Source organism: Staurois parvus, unplaced genomic scaffold (assembly GCF_062004578.1).
Source record: "Staurois parvus isolate SC_StPar_1 unplaced genomic scaffold, SC_StPar_1.0 ptg000090l, whole genome shotgun sequence".
In the NCBI taxonomy this organism is placed as follows: domain Eukaryota; kingdom Metazoa; phylum Chordata; class Amphibia; order Anura; family Ranidae; genus Staurois; species Staurois parvus.
The window spans coordinates 11,706,134-11,719,061 of NW_028317886.1; positions in this window are offsets into that span (position 1 = coordinate 11,706,134).

Here is a 12,928-nt window from a genome sequence, read left to right on the forward strand (position 1 = left end):
TACAGCTCCTCAGCCTTCGCCCCAGGGGTGAACACCCAAATATCCACTGTTTCACCCTAAACCACATATTGTTACTGTTCCCAAATATGGGGAGACCACATTTGTGAGACTTTTTTGAAGCCTAGCCGCATAGAAGAGTCCAAAATCCAAGGAACACCTTTAAGCTTTCAAGGGGCATAAATTGTACATTCATTTCCTGACTTCCTATCATGTTTGGAGACCCTGGCGAGCCAGTACAGTAGAAACACTCATAACATTTTTAGGAGTAAACACCCTAAGGTCTTTTTTAAGAGGCATTGTGAGTCTTTTGAAGAGTTTTTTTCCTTAGGCTTTTGGAAAATGTGGAAAACACTCTTCTGGCCTTTTGCAGTACATCCTGGAAGCCAGGGTACCTAAACAGGAACCATTGCAAGACCAGATCCAGGACATGTGTCAAAGAATGTACACATGTATGTGAATTTTCCCTGCTGAGGCAGGTTGGTGTCATTGGCACAAATGACCTGGTCTGAAACAAGCTGGTATGGGCTCAGACACCTCTGGCCCTGCCCCTGGCACAGTGTGATTCCTGTCTCTGAAGTATAACAGATGCAAAACAGCATAGCCTGGGCCATTGCCATTGGCTTTAGGGTGATTAGGGGAGAATAGTGGTTCTAGGACGATGGAGAGAAGCTGTAAAGTCAGCAGTTTTGCAAAGCTGGGCATATGGGTAATTAGGGGACACTTTTTTCTGCTCTAGCAGCTTCGGAAGGGACAGCTACCTGGTCAAGGATGCTTCTGAAGACATTGGGGTGGGATTAGCAGACTTACAGTGAGGTTCAAGCATATGTTTGACCATACTCAGCATGGTCCCATAATAACTCTCTTCCCCTATTGATGTGCTGTAAAGTAAGTAACATCTTGTAAAACTTCACCCTCCCTATTGCTTGAGGCTGCAGATGTTGTAGCGCATGCAAATGGAGAATCTTGTGGAGGGGGAAAGATGGAAAGTGAATAAAGAGGGGGAGGAGTGCAGGCCTGCTCCCATAGAGCACTTTGGTACATAGTCATGTGTTTCCTCATGCATATGGTACCCAAATGGCTGATATGTTTACTATGGTGTATGCCCTACAAGCAGAGGCGGCAGACACATAGGACTACTGTATATTTTGAATATTAGGGACATGGTTTGAGATGCAGGTATGGGGGAAGGAGGGTCAGGGAATGTGGTGTTGTAGTTTTGAACTGTTTTTGTGCACTCTGATCTGATATTTTTTTTAAATCTTAAGACAATGCAGTGTGGCACTTTGACTAAGAAGCTCACAAACGCTATTATCAAATGTTTTTTGCTACTGGCTAAATTGTATAAAATTGAGGGCTCTAGTAAACTTTCCTATAGCGTTTGCATCTTTTGTGGCTGCTGCACCCAACGGTCAATTCATGCCTGTTACAGCTGGATAATTAATCAGGTGTCACATTCAAAACTATCTAAAAAAAAAGTTAAAATGAATCAGATTGGGATGCTACTAATGCTGTGCTTAAGTCAAGGAGTAATGTAAAAGTAAAAAAATCCATTACACATGGTAAATATGTGATGTCGGAATACAGTGTCACTGATGCTGTATGTGAGAATTGTACTGTTTCTTAACACCACATACAGCCTAAAGGCATCTCCCAACCATGTAATGGAGACGATTTGTGTTCTTCTTTCTCACTGTCAAAGTCACATAAAAAGAGGGATCTTTTTCCCTTTGCAGAGTATTTTAATAAATGTTTTGGGATTTGGTAGATGTCCCCCATGGCAGTGCCCAGCTCCCCGTGTCCTTTGTTTGACAATCCCTTGCATTTTAACTTTTAAAATGTCATTATCTATTTTTAGGATTCGCCTTCCATAGACTTCAATAGGGTTTGGATTTAGGGTCATAATTTTTGGACTTTACAATGGGTTCAACGAATGGCCCACAAACCGAACCCAAGCATTCATTCATCCTTAAACAGCAGTTGCCGTTAGCTGTTGAGAAATGGACTACAATTGGACTTCAGAGTTCCTGGTATTGTAATTGAATACATATTTCTTCACAGAACATGCATCTACAGTGGTTCAGTTAAGGCTTATTTATAATACATGAGTTTGAATACGTATTTGAACACATTTGAATACATATTTCTTTACAGAACATGCATCTACAGTGGTTCAGTGAAGGCAATAGGGTCATTTTAAAGGAAGGTTAGACAAAGGGATGACCCCGTCAAATATGCTACTGCTTCTTCATTGTTTCAATAATAAGATGGATGAGGAGAGGTGAATGGACTGTTTTTTACCTCACTAGATGTACTGTATGTGTACCCTTACATCATTTCAGGCGAAAAAGTTGAACTGCAGACCAGGGGCGGACTGACAATTCATGGGGCCCCCGGGCAATAAGGGATCATGGGGCCCCTGTGTCTTTGCCCAAACTCAAAAAAGCCTATGAAAAAGGTACCAGGGGCATCTCATGGGGCCCCCTACTGACCCCGGGCCCTCGGGCAGTGCCCGAGTTTCCAAATGGTCAGTCCGCCCCTGCTGCAGACATGGCTAAAGCTTGTAGCTTTGAATACGATAGGACATAATAGTGGGATATTAAGAAAGCTTGCAGCTATCGTAGGACATGTTTGAGACATTAATTTAACATCCTGAGATTAGAATTTTGGTCCTGATTTTTAAGACTACAAACTATGTGAACAGTGCAAATTGACAGCAACCAAAATCATAAATTATCATTCACCATTAGACTAAAAAGGTTGTTTGGTATGAGGTACATTGCACAGAACGATATGGTTGTACTTCGCACCATCTTTTTCAATAATACCCTAGGGGTCTTTATGTTAAAAAAAATGATGAAGTAGATACCAAGGGTGACAACAAAAATAGGCAGAAATAATTTTTAGAGATTTATAGAAAGTGGAACAAACACTGCTATCGTAGTGCTATATACAGTGGGGCAAAAAAGTATTTAGTCAGCCATCAATTGTGCAAGTTCTCTCACTTAAAAAGATGAGAGAGGCCTGTAATTGGCATCATAGGTAGACCTCAACTGTGAGAGACAAAATGAGAAAAAAAATCCAGACAATCACATTGGCTGATTTGGAAAGAATTTATTTGCAAACTATGGTGGAAAATAAGTATTTGGTCACCTACAAACAAGCAAGATTTCTGGCTCTCACAGACCTGTACCTTCTTCTTTAAGAGGCTCCTCTGTCCTGCACTCATTACCTGTATCAATGGCACCTGTTTGAACTTGTTATCAGTATAAAAGACACCTGTCCACAACCTCAAACAGTCACACTCCAAACTCCGCTATGGTGAAGACCAAAGGGCTGTCGAAGGACACCAGAAACAAAATTGTAGACCTGCACCAGGCTGGGAAGACTGAATCTGCAATAGGCAAGCATCTTGGTGTGAACAAATCAAATGTGGGAGCAATAATTAGAAAATGGAAGACATACAAGACCACTGATAATCTCCCTCGATCTGGGGCTCCACGCAAGATCTCACCCCGTGGGGTCAAAATGATCGCAAGAATGGTGAGCAAAAATCCCAGGACCACACGGGGGACCTAGTGAATGACCTGCAGAGAGCTGGGACCAACGTAACAAAGGCTACCGTCAGTAACACACTACGCCGCCAGGGACTCAGATCCTGCAGTGCCAGACGTGTCCCCCTGCTTAAGCCAGTACATGTCCGGGCCCGTCTGAAGTTTGCTAGAGAGCATTTGGATGATCCAGAAGAGGATTGGGAGAATGTCATATGGTCAGATGAAACCAAAATAGAACTGTTTGGTAGAAACACAACTCGTCGTGTTTGGAGGAGAGAGAATGCTGAGTTGCATCCAAAGAACACCATACCTACTGTGAAGCATGGGGGTGGCTTTGGGGCTGTTTCTCCACAAAGGGACCAGAACGACTGATCCATGTACAGGACAGAATGAATGGGGCCATGTATCATGAGATTTTGAGTGCAAACCTCCTTCCATCAGCAAGGGCATTGAAGATGAAACGTGGCTGGGTCTTCCAACATGACAATGATCCCAGACATTGTCATGTTGTCGAAGGAGTGGCTTCGTAAGAAGCATTTCAAGGTCCTGGAGTGGCCTAGCCAGTCTCCAGATCTCAACCCCATAGAAAACCTTTGGAGGGAGTTGAAAGTCCGTGTTGCCCAGCTACAGCCCCAAAACATCACTGCTCTAGAGGAGATCTGCATGGAGGAATGGGCCAACATACCAGCAACAGTGTGTGCCAACCTTGTGAAGACTTACAGGAAACATTTGACCTCTGTCATTGCCAACAAAGGATATATAACAAAGTATTGAGATGAACTTTTGATATTGACCAAATACTTATTTTCCACCATAATTTGCAAATAAATTCTTTCCAAATCAGCCAATGTGATTGTCTGGATTTTTTTTTCTCATTTTGTCTCTCATAGTTGAGGTCTACCTATGATGCCAATTACAGGCCTCTCTCATCTTTTTAAGTGGGAGAACTTGTACAATTGGTGGCTGACTAAATACTTTTTTGCCCCACTGTAGATGGTGTGACGTCACATGCATATTTTATAAAACATGGCCATAAATAAAAGGAGTTCTGCAACTTTAAATGACGACTCATATAACAAATCATTATAGAGCCTTCTAGGTCATCAAAGAAATCCCATTACTGGGATGTGTGTCATAAATAGCAATGCAACACCACCGCACAATTATTGCGTTCATAGCATGTACCCCATGTTTGGTAGTTACATTATTCTAGATTATTGCCAAATGCTATTGCTGCTTGAGCAAGCCATTAAAACAACTTTTGAAATTTTTTTTTTGTTTAAAATATGGTTTTACACTAATGTGTGTGTGTCATATACATAACAGCAGATGCTTACTGCTTTAATGTTGAGAACAACTGAAATTTAGACTGAATCAGTGGGGAATACTCAACAAGCAGTGGCCAGGGGCTCCAGACTCCAGGGGAACTACATGGATTCTAAAAAAAAGTTTGCAGTCCTTTGCTCTTCATATTAAATCAGTTTAAAATGTGCAAGTCTTTAGGAGATAATAAACAATGGTAGTGTTTGTACTGTACTATAAAGCTTCCTTTACCCCAGGTTCACACCTAAGCATTTTGCAGAAACGCAGTTCAGTTAACATGATTTCCTATGGGACATGTTCACACCTCCGCGTTTTCACCTGGTACCTTTTTTGAACGCAAAAAGTTGCATTTTTGGTTCTATTGACTTGCTGGAATGCTGCAAAAAAGCATGTATTACGTTTTTGCTGCGTTTTTGCCATGTTTTTGATGTGTTTTGCATTTTAAATCTGCCTAGCAACAAGAAAAATTAAAAAAAAAATGAAAAACAAAAAAAACGCAAAGTGCATCAAAAATGCTATAAAACCATGGCAAAAACGCAAAATGTAATGCACAAACAGCTCAAATGCACCCTGCATAGGTGTGAACCTAGCCTCAAGGTTATCATGCTGCTGCCTACAATCCCACTCAAAAAGCAATAACTTTTTGCATAAGTGTTAACAATCTCCTGTCAGAAAGTGTTAGGCATGCTTTTTAAAACAGCATATATTTCTGTTATTTCTGAACATTTAAGGGGTTCTTTGGAGAGAAGGGAGAGTCTGATTCTCTCCCCCATTCATAGGTCATGTTATAGGCAGTATAATCAATGAAAGAACTTTTCTCAGTGGTGGAGGGGACATGTGTTCTTTTGATCATCTTTCCGGTGACCTGAAACTGTTAACCCCCAAACGTGCCAGAAGCTCAGAAGCAGGAAGAGGACAAGGCAGCCCTGCAGTGAAGATTTCTACAGAATTCAGCAGCCTGCACATCGTGGAACATACTCCATTACAGGTAAGTGATGTCAGCTTTTATACGTAAAGTGTGTTGAAATGAAGTAAACCTTTATTTACTTGAAATATGTAATCATGTGCAAAGAGGTATAAATGCAATAAAGACTCTCATTCACATAATTAGATATTAAAAGGAACACAGGTTCACTACACTTAATTTCCTACTTTAATGAATCAGGACCAGGTTGGCTTGCTATAAAATCTAAAATATAAAAACCTTTTCTTTAAACCATTCATAAGAAAAAAAATTTTCTCCCCTTCCTTATCTCCAAAAATGTCCTACATCAATTCAAAATTAGTCCACCACAAGTCCACACTATTAGATCTTCAAATGTTGAAAATATCTTCAAATCCAAGATACCTCAAAAAAATATAAACTAAATATAGTGCATTAACTTTTTAAACCAATATTTCAATACAATATTTGTGATACCATGCAAAACACTCGTGACAAAAAAAGAAGAAAGAAAAAAAATTATATATATAGTATGTATAGCACAACTCTTTAGTGTGAATCTCACGTATAAATATACTAAAAGTGAATACACCTACACAACACACTCGTGAGGTGAAATTCACCGCAAACAACTCAGCTTGTGATTATATGCAATATATAGTGCCAACACTCTAACAGATAAAATTCACAGCAAATATTCAACTTGTGATTGTGTGCACTAATCCCAAAAAAATATAAGTGCCACCACTCTGGTAGGATTACACACTATTACCCTCTTTCAGCTTATAAAGGCATCTCCAACAATTCCAGGGTAATGTGTCGCTTTCCCCTTGCAGGTATGCCTAATGCAATCTTCACCGTTCCTCATAGGGTAGAGAAGAGCAAGACTCAGTGGAGTGTATGGATAATAAAACAAATTTATTACTGCTTACATTCAATGTAGAAAACGTCCATCCTGTTCAAGCATTTACACAGCAGAAACCAGCATTCAAGATGGCCACGCTACTCCTTCCGGTTTTACGTCTGACGTCACGAAACTGGCGCGTTTCGTCACTTCCGACTTCTTCTGGAGGGATCATCCCTCGAGAAGAAGTCGGAAGTGACGAAACGCGTCAGTGTCGTGACGTCAGACGTAAAACCGGAAGGAGTAGCGCGGCCATCTTGGAAGCTGGTTTCTGCTGTGTAAATGCTTGAACAGGATGGACGTTTTCTACATTGAATGTAAGCAGTAATAAATTTGTTTCATTATCCATACACTCCACTGAGTCTTGCTCTTCTCTACCCTATGAGGAACGGTGAAGATTGCATTAGGCATACCTGCAAGGGGAAAGCGACACATTACCCTGGAATTGTTGGAGATGCCTTTATAAGCTGAAAGAGGGTAATAGTGTGTAATCCTACCAGAGTGGTGGCACTTATATTTTTTTGGGATTAGTGCACACAATCACAAGTTGAATATTTGCTGTGAATTTTATCTGTTAGAGTGTTGGCACTATATATTGCATATAATCACAAGCTGAGTTGTTTGCGGTGAATTTCACCTCACGAGTGTGTTGTGTAGGTGTATTCACTTTTAGTATATTTATACGTGAGATTCACACTAAAGAGTTGTGCTATACATACTATATATATAAATTTATTTATTTATTTATTTTTTTCTTTCTTCTTTTTTTGTCACAAGTGTTTTGCATGGTATCACAAATATTGTATTGAAATATTGGTTTAAAAAGTTAATGCACTATATTTAGTTTATATTTTTTGAGGTATCTTGGATTTGAAGATATTTTCAACGTTTGAAGATCTAATAGTGTGGACTTGTGGTGGACTAATTTTGAATTGATGTAGGACATTTTTGGAGATAAGGAAGGGGAGAAAATTTTTTTTTCATGAATGGTTTAAAGAAAAGGTTTTTATATTTTATATTTGTACTTTCAAGGGTGAAAGGTTTACTTTTCTTCGGGTATATTTAGAGAATTTGAATTTGTGATTATAAAATCTAAAAGCTCAGCTGATATAAAAATCATAAATTAATGCCACTCTGTAATCATTAACACATTATTATATGTAGGTTTAAAATGTAATCAGCGTAAAGACCTGATGCTGACTATAGACTTTATCAGACTCTGTAGTGTGGGGCTGAAATATGAGAGAAAGAAACCGCAAAAGGAGTCAATCAGTTCTTGGATTGGCAAGAAGCATACTAACAGGGAAAAAAAAGAAGTGTAAGACCCAGTTCACATACAGTATATGTGAATTGGATGCGTTTTAAAGCGCATCTTATTCGCATGACGTGAACCAAAAAATCATTTTCTATAGAGCCAGTTCACATATGTGCGGGCCGCCCGCAGCGCAATTTGAAAAAGAGTCAAGTATGTTTTTCAGTATATAAAAAGACAAAAAGAGGACGCCTAGTCCATTACCTTTAAAGATGAGATTTATTGATAAAAAGTAAAATACAAGAGAAATAAAATCAAATGGAAAGCATGTCACAAGGGATGCAATGTGGTCCAAAACTCCTGAAGGTAGTCTGGTGGGGGACTGTAGACCTCTGGATAGCTTTTTGATGACGCATTTCGAGGTCTCCAGGGCTCTGGGGAAGAGGTACAACCTTGAAACGCGTCAGCCACCAGCTATATATACACACCCACAGCAGTTTGCATGAACGGGGTGCGATTCTGATGCAATGTGGAATTTGCACAGAAAACACTGCCAATTCTGCACTGCATCAGTGTGAACCGGGGCTTACTCATATTTAAAAAAAGAGGAACGGACAACTAGATGATGCTATTGTTTACATGTCATACGTGTATGTCCCATCCACCTTTGCTGAGTCAGGACACCTATCCATGGTCCAATCTTCATCAGCACAAGGTTTTTGGGTTGTATAACTCGTGCAGTAACAAAACTGACATAGAAGAGATAAGCATGGGGCACAGGTACAAAATGTTGCTGGCGGATGTAGATGTTATATTACTTTCTAACAGATCTGATTAATGAATGGACAGAAGTTGGCACAAACCCACAAATACTCAAACTGGGCCTTCTGGAAGACTTTTCAATTTACAAATCTGAACCTAATTATCGCTGTTCCCTGTCTGGCTTCTATTTTGTTTAAGGTCTCGTTCACACGACCAAAATTGTTTTACTGATGTTACTACACTTGTTTATTAGGAGAAAAGTTCCTGTGTAATGATCAATAAAATACTCATACATAGATGCGTTTAAATGCATAAGGACACACACATGCATATGCTTACATAATTTGTTCTCGTGATAATTTATTTTTCCCCTTTGTTCAGATTCAATTTATGCGCTTGCAAACATGTATACATGTGTTTATACATGTAAGTGCGCAAAGTGCATGTTCTTTGATGCATTTTTTGGATATGGCACGGGATCTGAGTGCAGCTCATGTTTACGCACCTGCATGAATGGTTTAATTGAAAACAATGCAGCTGAATTCACATCTGTAATTAAAAAATGCTAGTAAATGCATGCTTTTACGGCCTTACAGTGACAGAGGTTACACTTATCCAACCAGTTAAAAAAGATTGTTTTTTCCACATACTCTTCAGAATACAATAATTTGAATCAAATATAAGACAAAAACCCAGACATATGCATCCTGATCACTTAAAACCTGTCCAGAAAATTCTGTTTTCTTTTAGAAACAAAAATATCATGAATTCTGTAGAAAATGTCATTGACCCACATTCCTCCCACCAGTATTGCTCAATGATTGGTGAACTGAGATCACATTGCATCAGACTTTGCCCTGCACATAGTATCTCTGGGCAATTTCCTAATCGCATGTTTCAATACAAACAGTAAAAGAAGCTATGGACTTTCATGTTTATAAAGCACATTTTTAACATTTGTTTCCAAAGCATATTCTTTATAAAGATATATGTGGGTGTTAGGATGGTAGAGCTGTAGGAATTTCATATACACTGTATAGGGAGATGAGAAATAATATTGGTAGATATAACAGAACAGTACCTGGATATGCTTGGCCTTCTGCAATCAATTCATTTGAACTCTGAAGTCAAGGACACTCTGTAATCTAAATGAATAAGGTTCATATGTGCTCTTTAGTCTACTATTTCCTATCGCCCAAATACATGTCCTGCTTTTATTTGGTGCCTACCCCAAACGTACTATTTCAATCCTCAAAATTCATTATTTGCCTGCTCTGCCACAGTATAAATGTGAATTGCTAAAGGGAGATGGAGCAATACGAAACAGGTTCATAGTCCATGGTACACTATGTTGCCAAAAGTATTGGGATGCCTGTGTTTACACAAACATGAACTTTAATGGCATCCCAATCTTAGTCCTCAGGGTTCAATATTGAGTTGGCCCATCCTTTGCAACTATAACAGCCTCAACTCATCTGGGAAGGCTGTCCACAAGATTTAGGAGTGTGTCTATGGGAATGTTACACCATTCTTCCAGAAGCGCATTTGTGAGGTCAGGCACGGATGTCGGAGAAAAAGGCCTGGCTCACAGTCTCCGCTCTAATTCATCCCAAAGGTGTTCTATTGGGTTCAGGTCAGGACTTTGTGCAGACCAGTCAAGTTCCTCCACCCCAAACTCGCTCATCCATGTTTTTATGGACCTTGCTTTGTGCACTGGTGTGCAGTCATGTTGGAACCGTTTGTTTGTTCCCAAAAAGTTGGGAGCATGAAATTGTCCAAAATGTTTTGGTATGCTGATGCCTTAACCCTTTGAGGACCAAGGGACGTATTTGTCCCATATTTTTAATTGCCTGTATCATCTGATTAAGAACTTAAAATACTTTTTTTTTTTTTTTGGTTTGAGTCAAAATATTAGTTCTTATCAACAAATGGATCTAGCTTTTTGCCAATTATTTCATGAAATGGCTTAGTTACAGCAGCTGAAGTGTACGAACTTTAAAAACAAAAAATTGATTCTTTTGGCGTTCCAAAATCTTACGGTCCTCAAAGGGTTAAGAGTTTCCTTCACTGGAACTAAGGGGCCAAGCTCAACCCCTGAAAAACAACCCCCCTTCATAATCCTCCCTCCAGCAAACTTTACACTTGGCACAATGCAGTTCGGCAAGTACCATTCTCCTGGCAACTGCCAAACCCAGACACGTCCATTGGATTGTCAGACAGAGAAGCGTGATTTGTCACTCCAGAGAACACGTCTCCACTGCTGTAGAGTCCAGTGGCGGCATGCTTTACACCACTGCCTCTGATGCTTTGCATTGCACTTGGTGATGTAAGGCTTGAATGCTGCTGCTCAGCCATGGAAACCCATTCCATGAAGCTCTTTACACACTATTGTTGTGCAAATATGAAGGCCACATGAATTTTGGAAGTCTTTAGCTATTGACTGTGCACTTCAGCATGTGCTGACCCCACTGTGTAATTTTACGTGGCCTACCACTTCGTGGCCGAGTTGCTGTTGTTCCCAGTTGCTTCCACTTTGTTATAATACAACTAACAGTTGACCGTGGAATATTTAGTAGCAAGGAAATTTCACAGATGGACTTATTGCACAGGTGGCAACCTATCACGGTACCACACTTGAATTCACTGAGCTCCTGAGAGTGACCCATTCTTTCACAAATGTTTGTTGAAGCAGTCTGCATGCCTAGGTGCTTGATTTTATACACCTGTGCCCATGGAGGTGATTGGAACACCTGAATCCAATGATTTGGAGGAGGTCCCAATACTTTTGGCAATATAGTGTATTGCCATATGCTGCTTGGCAAAATAGTGAAAAACTAGTCAAATGTCTTGTGATTTACACAGACCCCCAGCCAAACATTTAACTAATTATTGTTATTCCCTTGATTGCAACTCAACTACCAATACCTGGGGAATCCCCAGCTGCCTCCTTGGGGACTTGGCGGTGAGACTAAACCGTTTTCTTCTCTTCTTTTTGTACTATTGATGCTACGCAATGCACATGTAAAACCTTTATTGTATAATATAACCTGTGGATGCAGTACTACAATAGAAGGGGGGGGGGGGACAGGAAGCAGCATAAGTTGCCATTCTAGTGTACAGCAGTGTAAGAAGCATGCTAATAGTAAGTCCATCCCTGAAATTTCCTTGCTACTAAATATTCCAACTGTTGGTGGTATTATAACAAAGTGGAAGCAACTGGGAACAACAGGAACACAGTCACGAAGTGGTAGGCCATGTAAAGTGACAGAGTGGGGTCAGCGCATGCTGAAGCACACAGTGCACAGAAGTAGCCAATTTTCTGCAGAGTCAATAGCTAAAGAAACTTTGTTTGGCCTTCAGATTAGCACAACAACAGTGCATAGAGAGCTTCATGGAATGGGTTTCCATGGTCGAGCAGTTGCATCCTAGTTTTACATCACCAAGGGCAATGCAAAGTGTCGGATGCAGGTGTGTAAAGCACACACGCTACTGCAGTCTAGAGCAGTGGAGACGTGTTCTCTGGAGTGACCAATCATGCTTCTCTGTCTGTCAATCTGATGGACGTGTCTAAGTTTGGTGGTTGCCAGGAGAACGTTACTTGCCGGACTGCATTGTGCCAAGTGTAAATTTTGGTGAAGGGGGTATTATGGTGTGGGGTTGTATTGCAGGGGTTGGGCTTGGCCCCTTAGTTTCAGTGAACACGTCAGCATACCAAGACATTTTTGACAATTTCATGCTCCCAACTTTGTGGGAACAGTTTGGGGATGGCCCTTTGCTGTTCCAACATGACTATTGCGCACCAGTGCACAAAGCAAGGTCCATAAAGACATGGATGAGCGAGTTTGGGGTGGAGGAACTTGACTGGTCTGCACAGAGTCCTGACCTAAACCCAATAGAACACTTTTGGGATGAATTAGAGCACAGACTGTGAGCCAGGCCTTCTCATCCGATATCCGTGCATGATCTCACAAATGATCTTCTGGAAGAATGGTCAAACACTCCCATAGACACATTCCTAAACCTTGTGGACAGCCTTCCCAGAAGAGTTGAAGCTGTTATAGCTGCAAAGGGTGGGCCTATTGAACCCTACGGACTAAGACCGGGATGCCATTAAAGTTCATCTGAGTGTAAAGGCAGGTATCCCAATACTTTTGGCAATTTAGTGTAAGTTCATGATGTTTTTAAGTTGGTTA